Source organism: Ambystoma mexicanum, chromosome 14, assembly GCF_040938575.1.
Source record: "Ambystoma mexicanum isolate Mex_15411 chromosome 14, UKY_AmexF1_1, whole genome shotgun sequence".
NCBI classification, from domain to species: Eukaryota; Metazoa; Chordata; class Amphibia; order Caudata; family Ambystomatidae; genus Ambystoma; species Ambystoma mexicanum.
The window spans coordinates 123,258,979-123,271,289 of record NC_090940.1 but is presented as its reverse complement, the minus strand read 5'-3'; positions in this window follow the sequence as shown (position 1 = coordinate 123,271,289).

Sequence of the window (12,311 nt, the reverse complement as noted above, 5' to 3'; positions counted from 1 at the left end):
CCAGGGCCTGAACTGTGATGCCCAGGTTCTGACTGAGTCATTTGATCAGGGTGGCGTGATTGACCACATATCAAAAGCAGAGGAAAGATTAGAGAGCAGATCATCACAGGTGTTCAGGAGAGCAGTTTGTATGCTTCTGGCGGCTCTGAAGCCAGACTGAGTGTCATGGAGACTCCCAACAGATTCAGTGTGGAGAGCAAGCTGGAAGATGGGCAGCTTTTCCTGGAGTTTGCCCATGAATAGTGATAGAAATCTGGCAATAGTTTGCCATACAGGTAGAATCGGCAGAAGCCTTTTTTAGAAGGGGCCGCACAAGGGAGTGCTTGAGGAGATAAGGGAAAGAACCAGTAGCAAAAGAGTGATTACAGAAATCGGTCAATGATGGTGCAAGGGTGGAGACATGGTCCTTAATGGTTCTGGAGAAGCAGGGGATCATCTGTTTGGATGACACTTTCATAGATCTGTCTGGAAACATCATCAGGTGTTGTCAAGAGAGAAGCAGGAGAAAGGAAGAGGAGGGGGAAAGGCCAAAGGGTGGCCTGGGAGAGGTCGAGAGAGAGGTCGAGAGAGAGAGAGAGAGAGAGAGAGAGAGAGAGAAAGAGAGAGAGAGAGAGAGAGAGAGAGAGAGAGATAGAGAGGAGGAGGAGGAAAGCGAGGATAGGATGTCCTGAGTACTAGTGGTGAAATGAGACGTCAAGGCTGTGCAGAGGGCCTTGGAGATAACAAGAGAGGTGGAGTCTGCAGTAGCATTGGCCAGCTCCTTGCAGATTTTAAAGATTTCAGTTCGGTTGTTAGAGGCCGCAGAGACAAAGGCTTAAATGCGGACCCTCTTCTTGGAGAGACAGACAGTCTGCATTGCCTTTGGCACAGACGGCAGGCCAGTTTATCAGAGGATGCACTGGAAGCCCTCCACTTCCTCTCAGCCACCCTGCACTTGTGTTTCAGGGCAGCAAGGTCCGAGTCATACCAAGAGTTTCACTTGGAGGTAGGCTTCAGATGGATTCTCACGACAGGGGCAAGGATGTCCAAGGTGTTTGAGATTGAAAGATGCAGGTTAGAGAGGGCTGTGTCAGGGCAGGAGTAGGAGGAGCAGAACAAGTTGAGGAAAAGGCAGACACTTGCACTCGCTTCATGGGCTGAATGACCGAGATGGAGGGTGGCAGTGCTGGCGGGGGCCTTGCTTGTGGGAAAGAAGTTTCATGTGGGAGGAAAGCAGAAAGTGGTCAGTCCAAGAGAGAGGAGTAGTAAGAGGGCTAGAGAGGGGGACTTCCGAGGAGATGAGAACATCAAAGGTGTTCAGCAGAGTGTGTCAGACCAGAGGGTAGAATGGAGAGGGGGAGAGAGTCATAAATGTTGCGGAAGAGCTTGCCTGTAGATGATTGCCACAGTCAGAGAGATGCCAGGAGAGATAGAGAGCCTGGAATAGGCCTGCGTCGGAATGACCGATGTAGGGACACACTCAGGAAAGATCACGGTCATTCCACCTCCGGGGCGGTTGGTTCTGGGTTCGGAGAGGATCTTGTAGCCATCATGGAGGAGAGTGTCAAAACTTGTGACAGAGCTCGCTGTGAACCAGGTCTCAGTGATTGTAAGGACATCCAGATCAAGGTCTTCGAGGAGGTGCCAGAGGTCAGCGGCGTGTTTGAGAGCAAGAGTTGAGAGTAGCGACGTGGAGCAGATTGCCGCCTTTGAAAGACATTCGGGTGGGGTACAGGAGTGAGGTACACCCAACGGAAGTGGCAAAGTGGCCTGAGAGTTGGCAGAGGCAGTAGACAGAGGTGACATGGGGGCCAGAGAGGGGGGTGCCAGAGCAGAGGCAGAGGAGGATGGAGTTGGCAGAGCAGCCAGAGAGGTGGTAGCAGGTGGTAGCAGAAGTAGCAGGGGAGGAAGTTATGCAGTGGACGTCATCGAAGTGTTGAATAGTGGGAATGATGCCATATATTGTGACCACAGGCATGATGAAAGTTCTTTAATGTGGGATTGCTGGCATAAAAGAGCATATTATGAAGGGTTTACATTTGGAATGCTAGCATATATTGTGGGATGGACACAATTACATTTTTTTTACAATGGCAATGCTGGAATGTATTGTTAGAAAAGTAATCATGAGAATGTTGTAAGATGTTCATGCATACTGTTTGTGACCTGGGGCATAATGGTTTTGTCACTGGACCCTAGTTGTATGGCGTTTTACCCTATTTTTCTAAAACAAAATGCATAATTTCAACCCATTATTTAAAATAAATCTCAGGGTGATCGAGCTAGTTCATGCAGGACTGTGCCACCGGCCAGTTGCAAAACCTCAGTTAAGTCTAGAAATGCCCTTTTGGGTCTGTGTTCACTGCAAGATAAATCATTTGGTCTGACTTCTCCACACTGCAGTCTCTACTCCTGACTATTTTCCACTCTCTCCCTCCCACCCCTCCTAATCTACTCACCTCTCTCTTCTTCAATTCTGATTTGAAGTGGGTTATGCCGGCACTATTTGGTGTCATTGAACGCCGCCTAGCCTCATTTAATACAGTGTGGCCCTGCCCTGCCTTACCCAATAATTTTCTGCCACATCCTTCCCTTCTAGTCTAGCACTATTTTATTTATTTATGACATTTATTAAACGCCCACACCAACGGGTATCACAGCGTTACAACCTTTGGGCGTTGTGAAGTGCTAAATACTTAAAAACATACACAAATTACAATCTTCACAACAAAACGAGATGCACAGAGGAGAAGAACCCTGAAGTTCCCTACTTCACCACAAGTGTTTTTCAAGGACTCTGTCAGCGAAATTGTAGGCGATGTTCTTTACACTAAATCCTGGGCTGTCACGTGGACTCTATGTGGCAAGTGAAGACACTTTACCACCCATCTCTGCATGCATCCTTTTCTATTCTCCACTCCATGAATCATTGATGGTAACCAAGAGGTCCTTTCTCTGGTACTTATAAACTGTTGTTTGATTTTGATACCAGCTCTCTGCTCACACATCTTACAAAACTAGCAATATATTAATACCACTTAACAAGAAGAATCATATGACGAGTATGTTTCCCACCAGTACATGACCGATCATCGATGGTCTTCAACAGGACAGACTAAGAGATTAGTGTGGATTGCTCCACTGAGCCCCATTTATCTCCATCTGGTGCTCCCTCATTTCTGCTTCCCCTACCACCTCAGCTCCTTTGCCAACACCGGAACCCTTAACTGACACCTCCTATGTGTTTCCACTATGTATAGCTCCCTGGTGCTTTACAGCTACGGCTGCTCTTATAAATGCATGTAAAGTGCATGGGGTTGGTTAGTGAGGCCGAGAGGGATAGGATAGAGGTTGTGCTCATCTGTTGATGGGTGCAGAATCAGGGTAAACTGGCGCCTGTGCATGTGAGCTTTTTTTGAGTACTTTGTTATGTTCACTGGGTTTGTTGTGTCCGCAGGGGTGGCGTCTAGTGTCTGAGTTGTTTGCTGTCTGCAGATATTGGGTGTGTGGCATGATTAGAGATGGGTGTGTGGTTTGAGTATTTAAGTGGGTCATTGCACTAGCCCTCTGGGCATGCGCGGTACATGAGAGATTGTGGGGGTGTAGATAAGAGAAGGGGGCTTGGTTAGTTGGCTTCTGGTGATCTCTGGGTGTTGAGTAGTTTTATTGTCAGTTTTCCATTCTGTATTGTCCCATGTTTGCTTTGGTCCAGGAATATAGTTTGAAGGGACACACGTCTACTTTATGTTTATCTTGGTGACTTGAATAGCCATGCTTTAAGTCGTTTTATGAATGGTAGGTGGTCTTCCCTCATTCTTATTTCCTTCGGTTTCGAGTTCCATAGTTTGGCTATCAGATAGGAGAAGGCGGATCCTCCACATTTCCTTTTCTTGTAGTTTCTTTTTCTATTTGGGGGTCGTTGCTAGACCTTAAGTCTTTTGGTGGTTGTTAATGGGTGATTATAGCTTGTTGGATTTCAGCTCCTTGTACATATAGTGATTTATGGGCTATGCAGAGGGCTTTGAAGTTAATGCATTTATTTACCCAAAGCCAGTGTAGACTTCTACGGTCAGGTGTGAAGTGGTCTCCTCTATTTAGTCTCAGGAGTAGTAATGCTGCAGTATTTTGGAAGTGTTTTTTTTTTTGTGATGTCTTCTGGCATTCCAAGATAGAGACTATTTGCCTAGTCTATTCTTGATAATGCCAAGGAGATGATCGCAAGGGTTCTGTGTGGGAAATTGAGGTACGGGAGGATCCCTCTTATTAATTGCAGGAGGTAACTTTTTTTGCTATTGCGTTGAATTGCGGTTCCAAAGAGAGGGCACTGTCCATGATAATTCCCGGATTTGATATCACTGTCAGTGTCTCCGGTTGGGTTCCATTGCTCGGTGGCCAGGTCAGGTATGCCTGTGTTGTATTGTCTTCCAGAGGGGAGATCATTATTTCTGTTTTGGTTGGATTTAGCTTGAAGTTGTTGTTTCCTATCCAGGTATTTATGCCCATGAGGCATTTGTTGAGGGTTTTGTCAGGGTCTCGGGACAGAAGGTGAATTGGGTGTCGTCTGCATAGTTGTAGGCTGTCAGTCAATGGGCTTGAATTAGTTTAATTAGGGGTTCATGTAGCTCTTGAACAGAAGTGTGGAGAGGCTTGATCCTTGTGGTACATCTCAGTGTAACGCTCACCTGGTATCCACGGGGACGTCACTCAGCCTGTTCTGACCTCTTACGACCTCGAACCCTTCCCTGGAGTTTACTCGACTGGAGTCTGGGCCTTGTTTTCTTGGAAAGTGCGGTCTCCATCCTGCTTTCAGCGCAGGGGCGTGTTGATTGATGCGGCCTCGTTGCTGCCTAGTTACTTCACTGACAAGAGTCCGACAGGTAAGTATAATGAGTCTTTGAACAGTTCTCTAACTTCGTTCCTTTCCTTCCTTAGATGATGGTCGGCGTCCGGGGATGGCGACGTGCTGGTGAGATGAGTAGCGCTGAAGGTGAGTCAGAGCGTGATGCGCGATGCGACCCTTTCGTGTTTGTATTGAACTGAGTTCTTTTTCTGTGTCTTTTAGGTGGCGCGACGTTTTCAGCGTGGATGCCGGTTATGAAGATGAAATGCGGTGAGTAAGCGCGGTATGCGGCGCCTCTAGATGTTTCCATGCTAACCTGGAGTGTCTTTTGCTTCTTGCAGATGGATGAGAAGTTCCGGAGACAGAGTTCCCCCAGAGCGGCTGGGATTCAGGTAAGCGTTTGAAGCTTGTACAGTCTTTAAAAATAAGGGAAAATTTGCTGAATGGTTACAAATGCCTTTTTTCTGTTCTTTTCCCTTTTCCTTAGGAAGCGCTGTGCCGGGATGGGAATTACACCACTGAAGATGCCCGCAGAACAGAAGAAGCGATGAATGATGGGCAGAAGCGCCGCAAGGTAAGGCTGTTCCTAACGGTGTTCTTGTTCTTGCAGGAGCTGAGTGCAGAAGAAAGATGCAGGCCTACTGGAGACCGACCCGAACACGGTGAGTGTCACGCTGCAGGTGCAGAAAACACAAAGCATGTTTCTCAGCCTGGGCGTGGCTTAAATAGTCTCTGGGTATCCCAGGTGTCTCTGGGCAGAACCACACCCAAAAGACTAGACTGCACATGCATTTCTTGGAACCGAAATATGTGGGGGCATCCATCTTGTCCCCATCAAAGCACTACAAGTCCAATCCCCAATATTATCCTCTGGGAGTGAGTGAGTCTGGTGCCACAAGCGCCAAGTCTGACTCCAAGTGGGTCTTTGGAGGGATGGAGAGACCCTTGAGGGCCATGTAGGTGATTGTGGTCTGGCTCCAGCCTGACATCTTAGAGGGCTGGGGACATGAGTGGCAGGAATCATGACACTCAGGTGGTATTGTTAGTGTTTGATGTAAATGTCGGCAGGTGTTTTCGTTCCATTCGGTTGATGAGGAAAGATGTCAGCCATTGTAGTGCAGAGCTTTTAATACCACATTCCTCCAGTCTCTTTGTTAGCATTGTGTGCCTGATTGTGTCAAAGATTGCAGATATATCCAGTAGTATGAAAGTCGATTGGGTGCTGTTGTCCGCATTTGTTTTTAGGTCATCCCACATGGATCAGAGTGCTGATTCAGTTCCCCTCACAGGTCTGACGCTGACTTGGGATTGCTTTCTATATGATTGAGAAGTTCTTTGTAGGCGTAGTTCTGTAGGATTTGTGCTGAGTATGGTAGATTGGATATAGGTCTGTAGCTAGAAGGGTCTTATGTATTTCACATCTCATCTTTTAGGAGGGGTTTGATGTATACTGATGTGAATGATTTTGATACTATACCTGTGTTATGGGGTAGATACATTAGTAGCCAGAGGTATAAGGCTGGTGTTTTGTAGTTAGTTTTTTGTAGATACCCTGTGGGCATGGGTCACTGGGAAATCTGGCTGTGTTGGTGTCTTTTATTAGTTTGTCGAAGAATTCCTCGCTTATGGGTTTGAATTGATTGAGTGTTGTGGTGGATGATGGAGTACCGGTTTCTGAGAGGGTGTTTGTGGTAATTCGCTCTGCGTCGATGGTTCTTTGTATTGGTTTTATTTTTGCTCTTAGATGGGTTGTTATAATGTCACATAGGAATTAAGATGGTATGATGCAGTTGTTGCAAAAGGTTGGGTTTTATATTTCCTTGATGATGTAGAAAATCCTTCTGTGGGTTTGTTGCCGATTGGATTCATGCAGTGCAGTATGCTTTTTATCTTTTATGGGTGTTGATTTGTATATTTGTATTTGTCGGTGGTTGTTTGTTTTGTCCAATTGGCTGTAGTGTTTTCTCCATCATTTTTCCAGTTTACGTTTTTTTTTTAGTTCCAACAGTTCTTCTCTGAACTATCTTGCTACGACAAATGTTGACTGTCCCCAGAACAATTATGTTGTCATGGTTTGTAGAAATAGCATGCAGTGATCTTCAACAATAATTTGCAGTAGTACGTAGTTTATTCATGCACAAACGTTGTGTTGAAACTCCTATTCAGGAGGCCCCTTTATGATTACACATGTTTCGGAACTCCAAGTGCCTTTCTCAAATCAGGGCATTAGTATTAGAAATCAATCATATATATATAAAACAAATGTGTATGGTTGGCGATCCCTTGTAGTTATGATGGTCAAAATTACAGGTTAAATCCCATCTATTCTGTCCTGTTGTCTCTGCGCTGTGTCTGCTCTGCAAGAGGCATTGAAAATCAGTCTTCATAGTCTCTTGCAGAGCCGACCCGCGTACACAAAGCAGTGGGTTCTGAGACGGGAGAGGAGGAATTTTGTGACATAGCATTCACAAGGACTTAGGTTTGAGGTAGAAATAGCAGGTGTGAGGGTTCAGGAAATTGTATGGATTAGATTGGAAGATTCCAGGTGGCTACGCATGAGAGCGGTAGAGTTAAGGCGGCAAAGCAGAGTTGGGTTTTCAGAGTGTAGGCGTTAGAGGTAGCAAGTGTTTGGAATGAAGAAAATGTTGGGGGCAGTCGATAACCAATTAGTATAGTTTGAAGAGGCTAATTAAAAAGTTGTCAGGAATGGTTGTGAGTTGCTAGAATCCAGTAGTAAGCAGTTTAGAATGAAGAGATTCAAGTGCAATAGGAATCAAGTAGGTGGAGTTTTAACGTGGTTAGGTTTAGGAGAAGCAGAATCGAATATCAGTTTAGTTTTAAAATGGCTGGGCATTGGAGCTCCAAAAAGAAATTTTATTTTTATTTTTATTTTCTTTGCATTTTTATAGCTCTCACACAGCCCGGGGGCATCGAGGCGCTGTTGCAGGAATATGCCTTAGTTGCGTATTTATAACACGCTTAATACCCTGAGGTTTCTTAGGGCAGTAGGAACAAGTCAGTGCCGTTATTAGGGTGGCTGAAGCTCAGGAGTAGTACAAACCAAGCAAGTATGGTTTTGAGTGGGTAATTCATATGTCACTAGATTCAAGCAGCAGAGTTAAAGGGAACACGATATTTTTTTAAATCATTTCAAGAGCTGAATTTTTTCAGTAGTAAAATTAGTTGGTGGAAACCTCACAGTAGCAAATCGAGAGATTGTGGAAACCCCACAGTAGCAACATTCCCAACTGGTGAGATTTCACAGTAGCAAAGTTCAATGTGGCAAGATACAGAACAGAGAGTTGGAGGAAACCACACAGTAGTCAAGTTCAAGTAGAGGTGAAAATCTCTCAGTGGCAAGGTTCAAGTGGATAAACTTCACAGTAGCAAGGGTTCAAGGTGGTGAATCGTCGTGGTAGTGAGGTTCAAAGGTGGTGATGCTTCACAGTGGCAAAAAACAAGGCAAATTCATGATTTCTACATTCCAGGTGGTGAGACCTCACAGTAGCACAATTAAAATGTGGTGACCCCCACAGAAGGAAAACTCAAATGTGGTGAAACCCTACAATAGTAAGGCTCAAATTAGGTGAAGCCTACAGTGGCAAAATTCCAATGTGGTGAAACCTCACAGGGACACAATTCGAAATTTGGTGAAACCTCACAGCAGCAAAACTCCAATGTGGCAAAACCACCAAGCCGCTAAGTGCAGATGTGGTGAAACCTCACAGCAGCAAAACTCCAATGTGGCAAAACCTCACAGCAGCAAAGCTAAAACTTGGTGAGACCCAACAGCAGCAAAATCCAAAAGTGGAGCAATCCCACAGCAGCTCAATTCCGGTGTGGTAAAAACCCTGTGGCAGCAGCACTCAGATTCAAAAACAGCAGAACTCAAAATGGTGCAAATCTCACAGTAGCAAAATTCAAACGTGGAGAAACCTTGCAGTTGCAAAATTCAGATGCAGCGAGATCTCACAGTGACAGGATTCAAATGTGGTGAAACCTCATAGTAGCAGGAACCAAATGTGGTGAAGCCTCACAGTAGCACCATTGAATGTTGTGAAACCCCACAGTAGCAAAATTCAAATGTAGTTAGCCCCACAACAGCAGAATTAAAATGTGCCAAAACCTCACAGTAGCAAGATTGAAATGTGGCAAAACCTCACACTAGCAAAATTCAAGTGTGGTGAATCCTCACAGTGGCAGAATGTGAATGTCCTGAAGCCCGAAAGTAGCAAATGTCAAGTGTGGTGAAGCTTCACATTAGAAAAAGAAAGCCCAAATGTGGTGAAACCTCAGGGCAGCAGAGTTTAAATGTGATGAAACCTCACAGTAGCAAAACCCAAATGTGGAGGCGCCCCAGAGTAGCAAAATCCAAATTTGGTGAAACCTCACAGTAGCAACATTCAAGTGTGGAGAAAACTTCACAGTGGCAACGTGTACATGTCCTGAAACCCCACAGTAGCAAAAGCCAGATGTGGTGAAACCTCACAGTGATCAGATGCAAATGTCAGAAACCCCACAGTAGCAAGGGTCACATGTGGTGAAACCTCATGGTAGCAAAGCTCAGGTGTGGTGAAGCCCCACAGTAGCAACATTCCAGTGTGGTGAAACCTCACAGTAGCAAAATGCAAATGTCCTGAAATTTCACAGTAGGAAAAATCCAAATGTGGTGAAGCCACCCAGTAACAAATTCGAATGTGGGAAAAGCCCACAGCATCAATTGTCAAATTTTGTGAATCCTCACAGTAGCACGATACAAATGTGGAGTAATCCCACAGTAGCAACAATCCAACTGTGGTGAAACCTCACAGTGGCAAAATGCGAATGTCCTGAAATCCCACAATAGAAAAGTCAAATGTGGTGAAACCTCATGGTAGTAAAGCCCAAATGTGGTGAAACCTCACAGCAGCAAATCTCAAGTGTGGTGAGACCTCACAGTGGCCAAAATGCAAATTTCCTGAAACCCGACAGTAGCAAGAGTCATATGTGGTGAACCCACATGCATACATACCAAGACACTTAAGTATTTCCTTTACACATGCAGATTAATGGCATTCATGTTTCTTTTAATGGTAATTACTGGTAACTATTGGTTCTCTGCACAGTTGATTCTCAGCTAGGAAGGTATTATGCAAATGCCCTCATTATGTAACAATTACCACTGACCACGGTGAGTAGTAGATCTAGCTTGCGGTCATCCTGGCGGAGGGGGATTGAATACAGCTATCACTCACTACCCGGGCAAGCATTGCAATGGGCACATTTAGCACAGAGTGGAAATGAAATCACTGGGAAATGAGCGAGCCATGGGTCAACGCAAATGTTGGCATCGGAGCCACACTCTACAGTACTCTATTGAGCCCAGAGAGATCCCCCAAATAAAAGCTATCCCCATTTCAATAGTACAGCGGACAAACAGGTATGCAGCCTTGGCATTATTACAGGATGTGGTGATTGTGACCCTATCCAGCAAATGGAGCACTTCTCACAGCTCCACCTATATGATATAATAGGTTATTTATAAGGTGCTTGATACCCAGAGGTTTCTAAGCGCGGACCCGGGGATCGAACCTGTGTTGCTCCGTGTCATCTTACTAAAAAAGGCGAGCATGTTGCCCCTGAGCTATCCTCCCAAAACACATACGCACCAACATGCCACATCCAAGTCAGGAGAGGCTAGTCCAGTCCTGGTATTACCATTACATTATGGGCCTATAGTCCTGGTCTTAATTTGTGGAAACGAAGGACTTCGAGTCCCAGAATGCAAAATTAAAACCAAGTCTTGACTACTATCAACGGACTGGAATGGGTCATGTTAGCATGTATGTCCAGAGTAAACACTGTAATTGCCGCCCTGTGGCATACCTCTTAAGTATTATTCAATATAGGCCTAAGGTTCTTTACTCAAGCACAGTTTCCTCAAGTCGTCCTTACACATAGTGCCACACAGTGCCACACAGACTGCAGCATTAGAAACGCTGTAGTCGTGTCAAATAAAATATCACCCGTGTTAGAGATACTTAAAAGAAAGGTCAGCAGAAGAGGCATCTGATCTTGCCTAGCATTTGGAGAAAAGGTCATGCATTTAAACAGCCCTCGACTGCTTGCATTGCGCAGTGTAGATGCTGGTGTAATATATTTCTCCTTGGTTGTACCTGGCATCCTTTGACACTTTACATGTTCTACCATTAGGAAGTTCCTCACTGCTTGTCTGCAGGTATCAGCTCCACTGCTATTGTGAAATCTGCATGACAAGCCAGATCATTTAGTTGTATGGTTACAAGAGGACTCTAGGCCACCGAGGAAAAGATATCCAGGACATAGGCTTCTACTTCCATCAATTGCATTCTGGGAGTTGTAGTTCTAGGAAATGTTAATTGAATTAAATGCAAAAAGGTAAAAGTTAAAGCTAAGCCCACAGACTGGAATAGGATATACTGTGTCACTTAGTGTCATCCGGTAACCTTACTTCGTCATGATCTTGATGTAATGACACGAATTGCCTAGTTTGCTCTGGTTTTCCAGGACTTGTTTGTTTGTTTGTTTGTTTGTTTGTTTGTTTGTTTTATTCACTTATAATGCGCACCAAACCCAAAGGTAGCCGGGCGCAGCAGTACAGAAAATGCGAAGCTTAGGTTGCAGGGTGGGGTCATGGGATACATACACTGTACAAATACAAAATACAAAATATAGATGCACAATATCACAGGAAGGCAGCAGTTGCGGTATACATGCAGAATAAATACAAAATATGCTTGTGAGCACAGTCTCTGAGAGGCAAACACTTCAAGCCTCCAGGCACCTTCAAAGAGTCTAGCGCTGGAGGAGTGAGATGCTACTTACTCCTTGAGGAGATCTGCTTCTATTAATTATTGATTCTTACATCAATGCTGCAAGGGATTTCATAACTGCATAATTTGCAAGGGTATTGCCAAATGTTGTGCAGATTTGTCAAATGACACCACATTTATATGCCTTTACAATATTTTGGGACCCCCCTCTAATTTTTCCCCCTCTTGACAGAATCCCACAAAATTTTGTAAAACCATTCAGGATTAGTTCTAGAATAAAATTGCAAAATTGCATGCAGTTTCATTGGATGGCGCAAAAGTTATAAGCCACCCAAAAACTGCTTTCCCTCAAACCTGTAATGCAGAAATAGGTACAGATGTCCTAGGATATCTGAGGTGTCCGCGAACACCACAGCACTGCCTCAGGAAATCTGGAGTGTTTGCAGACTTTCGGGGGTGAAACAACCCATTTTATGGCTTTTTATGGCCATATCCAGTGCGCAAATCCAAGATGGTGAGCGCTTCAGGAAAACCGACGCATTTCACATTTTCTCACCAGCCAATTGGCGGCCGCGTCCCGATGCCTGTGGACCACGCAAAAGTCAGCGAATTTTCTGGCCAATAGGAGGCCAGTCCGTGGACAGAACAGCCAATCAGAGGACAGTTCGCGGACCGAACAGGGAAGTGAGTCCGCGGAGCGG